Source organism: Scomber scombrus, chromosome 22, assembly GCF_963691925.1.
Source record: "Scomber scombrus chromosome 22, fScoSco1.1, whole genome shotgun sequence".
NCBI classification, from domain to species: Eukaryota; Metazoa; Chordata; class Actinopteri; order Scombriformes; family Scombridae; genus Scomber; species Scomber scombrus.
The window spans coordinates 12,342,035-12,354,587 of NC_084991.1; the positions used below are offsets into that span (position 1 = coordinate 12,342,035).

General features: G+C 41.3%; 1 protein-coding gene across 1 annotated transcript in view; it reads right to left on the reverse strand.

Moving 5' to 3' along the window:
- celf2 (cugbp, Elav-like family member 2) overlaps window positions 1–12,553 on the reverse strand; it is a 230,866-nt gene that overhangs the window by 53,498 nt on the left and 164,815 nt on the right. The gene's annotated exons all lie outside the window — the stretch shown is intronic.

The window sequence follows — 12,553 nt, forward strand, 5'->3', positions numbered from 1 at the left end:
AAAGATTATCTTTGCAGTTAAGAAACCTTCTTTCTTTTAACATCTGGCTATAAATGCATCTCAAATCACCTCCTGCCTGCAAACACAACCACAAATCGAACATCACTGCTTCAGTGGATGGGAACTTAAACACTGCAATACCCTCTCAAGGTTGTTTGAGCAATCATCAATCCGTCTCCAAGACTGCAATTAACACCTGCTATTAATTTGGATGTGTTATCAAAGTAATGATATCTGATCACAGGCATTTGCATCGTGATTGCAATCCTGCTGTATGGACTTCTTTTTCCTTTGCCTCGTCTGCTGCTTTTGTCAACTTTACAACTACAAAGCAGGAAATGGAAGAATTATGCAACCTTTCAACTTGTTTTCTCTTAATAATTTAGTGAAACTGTCAAGATGTCATTTACATCTGGCTGAAGGTTTAATGACGAAGCAAGCTCGACCACCTGCAGATGTGGTCTATGCTTGATTTGATTGCACTCTGATTGCAAAGTGTTTTGGATGCACTTACACCTTGCATTTATATAACATATCCAGATACATATTGCATGTTTCCACCAGGTGTAAATGGAGTTTAATGCTTACATTTGCACACGGCATTAATGGCTATTTTCCCTCATGCGGAGAAGCTATCCAGATACAGATTGCATGTTTCTAGCAGGCGTAAATGGGGTCTAATGCTTGTATTTTCTCCCTTGGCTTTTTTCAATACATGAAATCTCTCTGATGTTCCCAAAGAAAGCAGTTTAATTGAGATGGCTGATGGATGTGTTTTTAAGGTGGTGGGTCTCCTTTTATACAAAACAAGCAAACACTTCACAGATGAGAAGGCTTTGTCACCCCCTTTCTCTCACCACTCTTTCAGTCTCCCCCGCCCCCCCTTCTCTCTGTCCCCTTTTTTATTCCCTCCATCTCTCTTTCCTTTATGGGAAATTATGTGGCTGTTTGATCTGTGGAGAGACGAATGACAGTGATTCTCCAAATCTAGCCCTGTATCAATCACACTCAGAGTCAAATACCAGCCGTGAGTGTCTGTGTGTGTGTGTGTGTGTGTCTGTGCAAATGTGTATAAGTGTGTGTGTGTGTGTGTGTGTGTCCGTATGAGTGTGTGTGTGCCCTGTCTTACCCATAACGCCCCTGGGCTCAGTCACGCTGTGACAGAAGGCTTTGATCTTCCAATTCTATCACACACCTTTATCCCAACTCTCTCCCTCTTGCTCTCCTCCTTATCATCCTCACTCTCAGCTTCTTTTTTTCTCTACCTTCTCCAAGACCTGTCCCACACACACACACACACACACACACACACACACACATGCACACACACACTTAGTCTGTCCGTTGATTAGTTCCCAAGCCTGCCTGATGGGGGCAGTGAACGGTGGAGGAGGAGGAAACGAAAAAAAGACAACTGGCAAATTAAAGGCACATAGAGTACTGTACACTGTACACCTGCATCTGACAGGTTAATTACAGACAGCAGGTCAAACGATAAATGAAGAAAGAAAAAATACTATAATAAGAAAGAAATCAAGATCGAAAAAGGCAAAATGAAGGAAAGAAATATCCAAATGTAGTTGAAATGCTGCAGTTTGTAGTGTGCATTATTTGCATATAGGTAAAAAAGAAAGAAAGAAAGAAAGAAAGAAAGAAAGAAAAAGAAAAGAGAAATCTAATTGAAATTCAGTGACAGTTGACTGCTTAGGCTTGCAGTTAGCAGCCGCAAATGTCTTCAGGTAAAAGAAAGAAGCTGAAAGAAAGAAAAAAAGAAAGAAGGAAAGAATAGGAGAGAAAGAGAAAGCATGAAAGATGGGAAGAAAATCTAACTGAAAACAACATAAAAATGAATCAGGGAATCAGGGAAAATAGGCCGACAGAGGAAGAGAGACAGAAGGAGCGAAGAGGGTCATAGACACTTGGACAGACAGGAATAGTCTCTAAGGCTTCAGGCTGCCGTCTCAGTGCAGTATCACTAACAAGAGGACAGATGCAGGGACATGGATGAGGTGTGTGTGTGTGTGTGTGTGTGTGTGTGTGTGTGTGTGTGTGTGTGTGTGTGTGTGTGTGTGTGTTGGATGTGGGTGGGGTTGAAGCCACATCAAAAGAAGAAAAGTCATGTCAAAGCAAACCTGGAAGTCACATCACGTCAGTTCTCGTTAATCCGTTTCAAAGTCTGTCCTCTAACGGGGGTGAAAAAAACAAAAGCAAAAGAGAAAACAAAAGCCGTGACAGCATCCACCGTGCTGCCGTCATTCACTCCTGAAAGACGCTGCCAACAGCTGGCACGTACACACACACACACACACACACACACACACACACACACACACACACACACACACACACACACACACAGTCATGTTTCCATCACTTCAGAGGACATTACATTGACTTACATTAATTTCCTGGAGACTTATCCCTAATCTAACCCTCACTCTAACCTTAATATAACCCGAAACTAACCTTCCCTTTAAACCGAGTCTTCACTGTAAAATTAAGGATTTACATTATAACATTTACATTTACGTTTTGTCCCCATAAGGGAGGCAAGTCCCTACAAACATGTCTGTTTAAGCGGTCCCCTAAATGTAAGGAATACCTGGACCACACACATAAACACACACATATACAGTGATGTTTCCATCACTTCAGAGGACATTACATTGACTTACATTCATTTCCTGGAGATTTATCCCTAATCTAACCCTCACCTCAACCTTAATTTAACCCTAAGGGGACTTACGTTTTGTCCCCATAAAGGAGGCGAGTCCCTTACAAATCTGTCCGTTTAAGTGGTCCCCACAATGTAAGGAATACCTGGATGCACATACACAAACACACACACAGGTACAAAAACTCCTGTCTGGTTTCCGGCATCCCCTCCTCAGGTCTGTCTACCCAGAATTCCTGGCGGGTGGAGGCGCTGTGGACATGTTTGATCTTGGCACGCTCCCGCCGAGACCCACAAAGCAAGTCTCTCCTCCGCTATCCTACAATTCCACAGTGCTGTTTTTTCTTGCCTGGAAGGCCCACAGCCGCAGTCTGCCATTCATTATGCACTCAGCAGGAGCCCGGCAAAACTACTAAGTCCTCGCCGCATTCAGGCTCATAAAAAACAGGGAGAACCAAAAACTTCACTATGTAGAGCCATGTGTGCAGCCAGCAGGATGCTGCGCTGGCATTTAGCTTCACAAATGTATCCTTCTATTGAGAGGGCAGCTAAAAACAACTTCCTGTTTACCTGGCACACACTACAGGAGAGCTCATTCTTCCTTCTGTTACAAAAACCTCTTTTCTAGTGTCTTCTTCTTTCCTCTGCCAAGAATTGAGCCGATTTTCTTTGGTAAATCTTAAAGTGGTCCTCTTAAGCCACTTTAGGCGTTTGCATGATAATTATTCGGAGCATGATTAACAAAATATTTTTGCAAAAATGAGTTGATGTTCATTGCAGGGCAGCTGTACAGTTAATGACACAAAGTTGAACCGTTGAATGCAATTTCCTGATGTTTGATTAGTGTGTCGTAAAAAAAAAAAAGTTTGTCTGTGCTTTAAGGGGCTTATTATCTGCTTTTAATACCTCGGCAGTGCACTTGAAGTAAAGTGTCACCATTTGTTTTTAATCATTTTTAGAGCACTCAAATTGCCTTATTACAAACTGCATAGTTCAGTTCTGATTGACTGAGTCATGCCGGGCGCGTGGTAAAATACATGATAAATGCACACCTTTGAAAATCGATTAACATTTAATTTACATATTAATGCGCTAACTGAAAGTCACCACTCACACCGCTAATAATGAGTTGCCGAGCCAACGTGTTGTTACTGTTTAAGAACTAACAACACCCTTTAGCTGCTCTGCAACAGCGGCAAAGCACTGTGTTGCATTTATTAGCCTTCTATAAAACTATTTCAGTTATCTGGATTTATAGTCGTTGAGCAGCAGCTACACAGGTACAATGTTGGGAAGGTTACAGATCACTAGTTACACTATTTAAAATGTAATAAGTAATGTAACTATTTCAATGACTTCATCAAAGTAACGTAACTTATTACATTTGATAACTTTATGTTAGGGTACTGTAAGTGTTCCCATTAAGCACCAAAATCTAAGTTCAGCTGTTTTTCATGGATACTGACATGATTTATAAGGGAGATCATTTCTTATAAAGCAACATTTATCTCTCATTTGAAAATGTATTCATTAGTTCATGTATATTTTGGAATATAAAATAAAGATATTTGATGAATAAAGTGGGTTTAATTGGTACTGTGACTCCATTTAAGTCCATGTGGGCTTATTTGGAGCACACATGGACTTAAATGGAGTCACAGTCATGATTTATTTACTAAATATAAAAAAAATGTTGATTTTAAAGACTTAAAAACAGCAATATATGTATTCTGTAACATGTTAAATATTTAAAAAACGAGGGAAAACCCTCCTGAGTAAAATCTTAAAGGTCTGACTTCAGATGTAACCTCCTTTGTAATCATCAACATTTTCATAACTAAAAGTAATAAGAGGAAAAGCTTTGTGGTATTCATAGACTCTCTTAGTTGACCTGAATTGGTTGTCGTAATTGCTCTTTTCAGCCTGTTGAATATCACCTGTTCAAGAGCAGGTGCAAATGTATCATTGGTAAAATCCACGCCATCATGTTCTGCTCTATTTGTGGTAAGTTTCATTCACAAAAAGTTCCCAAACATTAAAAAGCGCTGCGCACATTCAAATCCTGCTTTTACAAATCAGAAGACAAACACATAACAAAATTTAGGAGTGACAGCAGGAGACATGAAACACAGCAAAAACAACCCCAATATGAATCCAGCTAACATGTCATCAGAGCAGCTCTGCACTGTGACAGACATAAAGAGGGTATGATTGATGTGAAGTTAGACGCAAAAAAAAAAAAATGTCTAAAGCAAAGCGCTCCGTGACGGGAGGCGGTCAACGGACGTGACAGTCACAGAGATATTAGAGGAGAGAATATTACAGTCTACAGGTGATGTTACACTATCAGCTGCAACACAAGATGAGACTGGACAGAGACCTGCGGAGAGACACAGAGGCGGCTGGCGGAGTCAGACAAGTTTCCTAGCAACTACTGACATGTGGAAGTCGCTACATGGAAATAAGGCCATAAAAAAAATCCTAAAATCTAAAAGAAATTCTCAATAAACCTGCAGCCATGATGATAAAAAAACATGGTAAACAGAATAATAATTTTGCATTAAGTTTGTTTTACTTCTCTATTAAATAACAGAGATGATGTATTCATGACACGTAAAACAGATCTAGAATAATTAAATTACTTGTACGTACATTTTAAGAATAAATCCGTTACTACAGGTGCTTTTTGCAAGGTCCATTGATTTCATTCGTCCTACAAGTGGGAAATTCTTGCGTCTCCATCCTTAATTCAGTTCAGTCAGTTGTCATCTGTTAAAGTTCTCAGGCCTTCAGGTTTTTACAAGGATTTTCAACCCAGACCTTGTGACTGGAAGTATCTGGGTGGTAAACAGGACAGGAGCCAGCTGGAGTAGATTTCCACCTCCTGACTTGTCATTTCTCTTTCATTAGTTACTCATGCTTCTTTTTTTGGTCATTGTGGCAATTTTTCAAAGACTGACCTGTCATGAAAAAAATAATCCAAGAACAATTTCCTTTGTTAATCAATTGCAAAATCCTTTAAAACCCTTTGTAGGTCTGCTCAACTGTTTGGTAGAAGTCCCTTTGTGTCATGATATCTGGTCAAAACAAAATCTATTTAATTCATTTCACTTTTTGGGCAATCCTAACCATTTGTATGAGGTATGTAATGCACAAAAAGACCATCAGATTGTGTTATGGTTGCTATAGATACAGGTTGTGCTAGTGTATAAACGAAGAATAACACAAGTCAAATTAATTTCATTTTTAGTGCTACTTTTTTATACTTCATTTGTTTTTATTGCCTTATTGACAAGTTTAATTCTATTTTAATATATGTGCACAGCATGGAGGAATTTAATTGTGCAATCCTGTATTATATCCATTATAAAGAGACAGAAACCTTAAAAATATGATCTCTCCTTAAATTAGAAAAAATAAACCCTCTATTGGAGCAGTTCAACAATGTAATAAATCCTTGAAAACTCCCAATAGCCAAAAATAAGGTATGTGAGGGACCATGAAACCAAGATAGTTTCATGATAAGGCTTAAAAACCTGTTGCTGAGATGGCTGATAATTCTCTGCAGGCTTGTCACCTCATGTCACACGGTCATTTGATTCATGATTATTAAAAAAATATATTGATTAGTGGAGGTTTTAACTTGTCTGTGAGGCTGTCTGGTTGTTGCTACATGTGAGATTAGCTTGTCCACCATGTAACACAATCACCACTGGATATTTATGTCAGTAAAAATCGGCATGAGTGAAACCATAAGGTCCACATTACACCACAGGGATCAGAGTGCAGCAGGCAGCCAGGATGGATTTTACGACCTTCCAGTTATGGGACAGTCTCTTTAATCACCCCCTCTCTCTTTCCTGGCTGAGGCGAGGTGTCTATCTGTCTGACTAGCTGATGAAATGTCACCCACAAAGCCCCCTCTTTTCCTTTCAGCTTCTTTATCTTCATATCCTCATCATGTACAGAGACTCAAGGCAACCTGGCCGGCATTCAGGTGACCTATCCACTAAACCCTCCTCCTCCTCTTCCTCCCCATCTCCCCCCTTGGCTGGCTGCTCAATAGTCCCTCCTAGTGCATTTTGTGCAGGAAACCTTACACTTCCTAAATGTTAACTGCTGCTCCTGGGTTAACGTTATCCCCTGCTGCCTACTGTCGCCCACCGACTTCTTCCAGGAATGCCCTGGTGCTTAAAAGGTCAGAGGTTGACTTGTCTTGGAGCCAGAGGACTAACTTGAGGCTCATGCCGGAATAGGACGAGTGTGTGTTGTGTAAGTGTGTGTTGCTATATGTGTATGTGTGTGCCCTTTGCCAGCACCTTCAAAGCAGCAGCCAAGTTCACATGACCAGAGCGCGCATGCCAAAAACTGGGGAGTGCACATACTGTACGGTACCCAGCATCACACTGTCTCAAAAACACACACACGAGCATGCACGCACACACACAGACACACACACACACTTCTCCTCCCTCCTGTCTGAAGGTGTGACGGTGAGCTGCTGGGTCAAAGTCAAACAGATGGCCCTCACAGTCGGGATTCAATATCGGTGACCGAGACCGTATGACCGACCACACACACACACACACACACACACACACACACACACACACACCTGCAAGTGAGCAACATCCACAACTACCTACAAAAACACCACGGCACACACACGACCTCCAGACAGTGATCATCACTGATAACCTCACCTACATTTTCATTAGATTATATTATTAAACCTTTTTTTAAAATCTATTATCATCTTTTATAATAATTTATTATTCTTTATACATTTGACTTGTATCTTCTTGTGCATTACTCTTCCAATCTGCTCTCTAAATTGCCTTCAGCTTGTATGAAAGTTGTTATATACATCAAATTTGATTGATTTTCAGAAAATATTCATTAATAGTTTAAAAAAATATACATTTTTACACTTAAAATCAGTTTAAAACAAACCGTGTTGATGTATTTTCTTTTTGCAAGTAAAAAAAAGAGATAATGTTCTACTAATATAATCACACTGGCAGACTACACAGTGACACGGTAAAATTAGAAAAAAAAGGAAGCAGACATAATGATCCTGAGATGTGTATCTGATCAATTCTGTGCATCTTTTAGTCAAAATTTAACAAAACCCGTCAGAAAAGACAAATTTGCCATTCGTTCATGATGGATAACCAGGTTTTCTGATTCAGACCAGCTCAAAGGTTAATTATATCTGGTATATCTTGCTATTATAACTGCAGAATGCCGTTCAGCGTGATCAAAAAGCTTCAAAGAGATCTGGATACGCATGTCAAACCAAATCTGCTTCGTGTGGGAGCTTGAAATGAAAAGATGCTCCAGAGTGTAGCCTTGCAAAAAAAACAAAAAAAACAAACAGTAAATGGTTTTTCCAATATCATGGATCAACAGGCAATGTACAAACTATTCTCAAACCACTTTCATCAGTTTGATTCGGCTTCCTGCGTGCAGCGTGACGCCTTTGACATCATCGGCTTAAATTATACAACCTGCTGGCACATCTGTTGCGTGTTAGCTGCTGTTCCCCAACACGTGGGTGTCCCTGCTGATGATGGTTTTAAGCAGCAAACATGCCTCATCAGGACCATTTCCTTTTTTTTTTTTACGACATGACTATCAATGGAGTTGTGCTTCCCTGCATGATTTATAATCTGAATTTATGCCACAAGGTATTTATGAAACTTCAGCTGGGTTTCCCCCCCTCCCTTTGCAACGTTCCTGCTCATTACAGCAAAAAAACCCAACAAAAACAAACTGTATGCACACTCTTGACACATGACAAATGAACTCCCACTGCTTCCTCGCATCACTCTGACAAACACCTTGATACAGATAAAGTGTGACTTTAATTCTCACTCTCCTTTTTCACCCCCCAGCAAACAAACTGACTATAAATCAAATTGTCCTTTTACAATATCCCTTGTCTTAGCAGTGCTTAGCGCACAGTTAGCCTACATTATCCCCACTTCATTTAGCTCGGTAAACAATTAACCCAGCGCGCGCGCGTGTGAGCAGAATGATTGAGGGATTTGGCATTAGCTATGCTGCGTCGCGTCTCCACACTAACTACTCTAAGTGTTTAACATAGTTAGCCTGCATTTACAGCCCCCCCTCCTTTTCCCCACTCTCTCTCTCTTTTGCCTCCTTTCCTCCTCCACCACCACCACCACCCCCCACCCCCACCCCCCACACGAATCAATATGCTTAAACGCTGCCACCGACTCGGAGAGAAAAGAGAGGTTAGGGAAGTTAATTTGAAACAAGCGATTAATATTTCTTTCGTTAAATAAGAGCACACACACACACACACACACACACACACACAAATGTACACACACTCAGAGGGTCGGCGCATCGATGAGGTTTGCCTTCCTTCAGCCCTGTTTGCGATAGCATTTGGGTTTCACTACAGCAATTACAGCCTTTAATTGAATTGATTTCGATAATGAGCCTCTGTAAAGACACCGTTGTGGGAATGGGTGTGTGTGTATATACTGTATATATGTGTATGTGTGTGTGTGTGTAATGTTTGCGATGAATGAGCTACTGTTGTTTTTCCAGACTTAAATGATCTGTCAGGAGCCTGAGCATGGATTTAAAGATAAGGACAGACACACACACACACACAGACACACACACACACACACACACACACACACACACACACACACACACACACACACACACACACACACATTTACAACACTGATGCATGTTGCTCTAATAGCCGGTCAGCCGTCTCCGTTCAGGCTTTTTATAAACCACTTGTCCGAGGTATAACCTTTCAGCTTGCTCCATAATATCCTCCAGGCTATAACACATGAATGTTTGATGACACACAGCTTAGTACATGATAAATTTAATATCCCACACTGCCATATTTCCGCTGTTTTCAGGCTTAGCAGCACCTAAAACTACTTCCCAGTTCCTCGGGTGGTTACGACGGTCGAGTTTCACACAGAGAGGCTCGACTGCGAGAACTGGAAGGGGGCTGAAGAGTAAATCAGCCGGTCTATCAGTCAGTGGGAGTTGCCTCATCTCTTTTCCCTGCCAGTCAGCTTGTCTGCTTCTAAAGTGCAGTGTGGAGAGCTATTGTGATAGAGCGGCGATATGCGTAATAGGCTTGCACCTGAACAAACAACACACATCAACTGACAGGCTGCGAGACGTGTAGCATTCCTCCCCTCGCTTGCTTGCACTGCCATCAAGCATTTTTGGGTGGAATCACAAACTTGAGGCTTTGCCCAGGTATCACTTAGCTGATATATGGTTGGCCTCTTACTAAAAAAGAAATGCCTCCCTGGCTTCAGCTGTGATGGATTTGTTTTATGTACAGTAGTTATTACCCAGCTGATCTATGGCTTTTGGTCAGATTCCACTCCATCTCAGGTATCAGCTGGAAGCGTCAGCGACTCACGGTCTAAATGTTGCCGGTGATGCTTTTCTACCATAACAGCAGTATGATGTTTGGCATGAAAATAGCCATAAGATACTGATTGTCCTCACAAAATGTCAGACGACGCGGCTCAACACAGTTTAAAGTTGGGTTTAAAAATATAAAAAGTGAGCATGGGGGAAAAGTTTGGGTTTTTTTGTGGCACCGCTGAGCGCTGTAACAAAACCACAGCATCTTGTGTATCATTAGCACAGCGTGTTACAAACAGCCAGCAGACGCTTGCAAAAGGGAGCATTTATAGTTCAGCTTTAAGAGGAAAAGTCAGTTCTTTTTACAGCCTGAGATGTGGAGAAATCATGTCTATGGTTTAGGATGACTTAAAAACATACAACAGAGTTTTACAAGGAAAAAGAATAGTAGTGGTTAGATGATCACACAAGCAACCCAATGGAGAGATAATTGAATTTGAAACCAGAAATGTTGGTTATAATCTCTCACTGCTTAGAAAAGATACAAAATCAAACCAAAATTGACAAATTAGATTGAAAAAATTTGTTTTTTCCTCTTAAATAAGTTAAGACTTTGCCTCCTGTGCTTTAGGATGTCTAATGTCCCCACCTTTGAGCGATGAAATTGGTGAATAAAATGTTTTCGTAATGAATATGATAATGCACAAAACTACAAAAAATGCCACTAAAGGTGAATATGAGGTGGAAAGAATAGTTTTGTAACAATCTGAATCTATTATTGTTTCTTAGTTGCATCTGACGGCCTCATAAATAGTTGATAATTCATTGATTTAATAGAATTATCTCGACTTAAATGTACATTTACAAAGGTTATTAAAGCTGAGTGGGTAATAGAGTGAGTGGAGATTAGTTTGTCACACACACTGTTCTGTAGGGAAAAAAATGAACTTTCACTCTAAAGCATTTATTTAATGCTTTATAAATTCTTTATGAATGCTTTACAGATCAGTATTGAGCCATTAATGAAGGCAACTTTTGGTTGGACAGGTTGATAGAAATCCTTTTTAGCTGTTCTAAATCCTCCTTTAGCATATTATTATCTTATTGTAAATACTCTACAAAGCATTGATAAATCAGTGATTAAAAATAGATTCACAACTTATTAAGCTGTTTAATACAATACAAATTAATTGAGCTATTTTAAGTGTGGATCAGTGTGATCAGAAGCAGACCATCAGTTTTCAGATATGATTTACATTCAAAAATGAATGAGTTGAGAACAGTAGCCACAGTCTCCACAGGCCATCGCCTCTCCAGCGAGCACAACACACACACACGCACACACACGCACGCACGCACGCACGCACGCACGCACGCACGCACGCACGCACGCACACACAAGTTCCCCTTCAAAGGCTGGAGCAGTCGGAGCAGTCAGAGTCTTGAGACCACAGGGGCTTTTGCATGAAAGAATATGATTTCTCACATCACTGAAAATGATAATACACATTATCACTGTGCTTCAATCTGCAGCTCTGTCCACCAACTTGAAATAATAAATGGCCGATTAAATGACTTATGTCTTTGGATTATAAATCGCTGCTTTTAAACCTTAACCTTGCTTGAGATCACACTTACTTTGATGAGGGCCTTTGATGTGCCTTTGGTTGCACGAACACACACAACCTTGTGCCTGTATTCTGGCAGCGGAGCATCACTAATTATCTTGCCAGCAGAAAGGTAAGGGAGGTGGGGACCTGTGTGTGTGTGTGTGTCTGAGCCTGAGTGTGTGTGTGTGTGTGTGTGTATGTGTGTGTGTGTGAGTCTGGGTGTGTGTGTGTGTGTGGTCTCAGTGCGACGGTAGCTTTTAATGAGCCCCACGCTTCTTATCAAGCTTGGCGCTTGACAAACGCTCTGATCCACCCACATGGAGGACGGGGCTCGACTGATCGCGTCTGAAGCCCCCCCCCCCCCCCCTTACCCCTGACACACACACACACACACACACACACACACACACGACCACACCAATCGTCTCCGCTCCATCCTCCACACACACACACACACACCCCACCCAACACCCTTTCTTTCCCTCTCTGTCTCTCCTTCTCTTTCCTCCCCTCCCCTCCGCCTTACTGTCAGACTGAAATATCCTTGAGAGAAAACTATGAATCAAAGAGCTTTTCATTCTCTTTCACAAAGACAGAAAGGGAGAGATAGAGAGAGGGAGAGAGAGAGGAGAAAGATGGAAGGAGAGATTCAACAGGACAGAAGAAACAAAGAAGAGTGGCAGGGATGGAGAGAGGGCAAGAGGTAGAAAGGGGGAGAAAAGAGAAGAAAACGGAGGATAAAGGACTGAACTTCTCGAAGCTGGAGGGCACTCCAGAGGACAAGTCCTAGATTAGCTCTCCCCCCTCCCTTCATCTTTTCCATCTCTCCATTCCCTCCATTCCTCCACCCATCTTCAGAGAGGGGAACGGCGGCCCCGAGGCC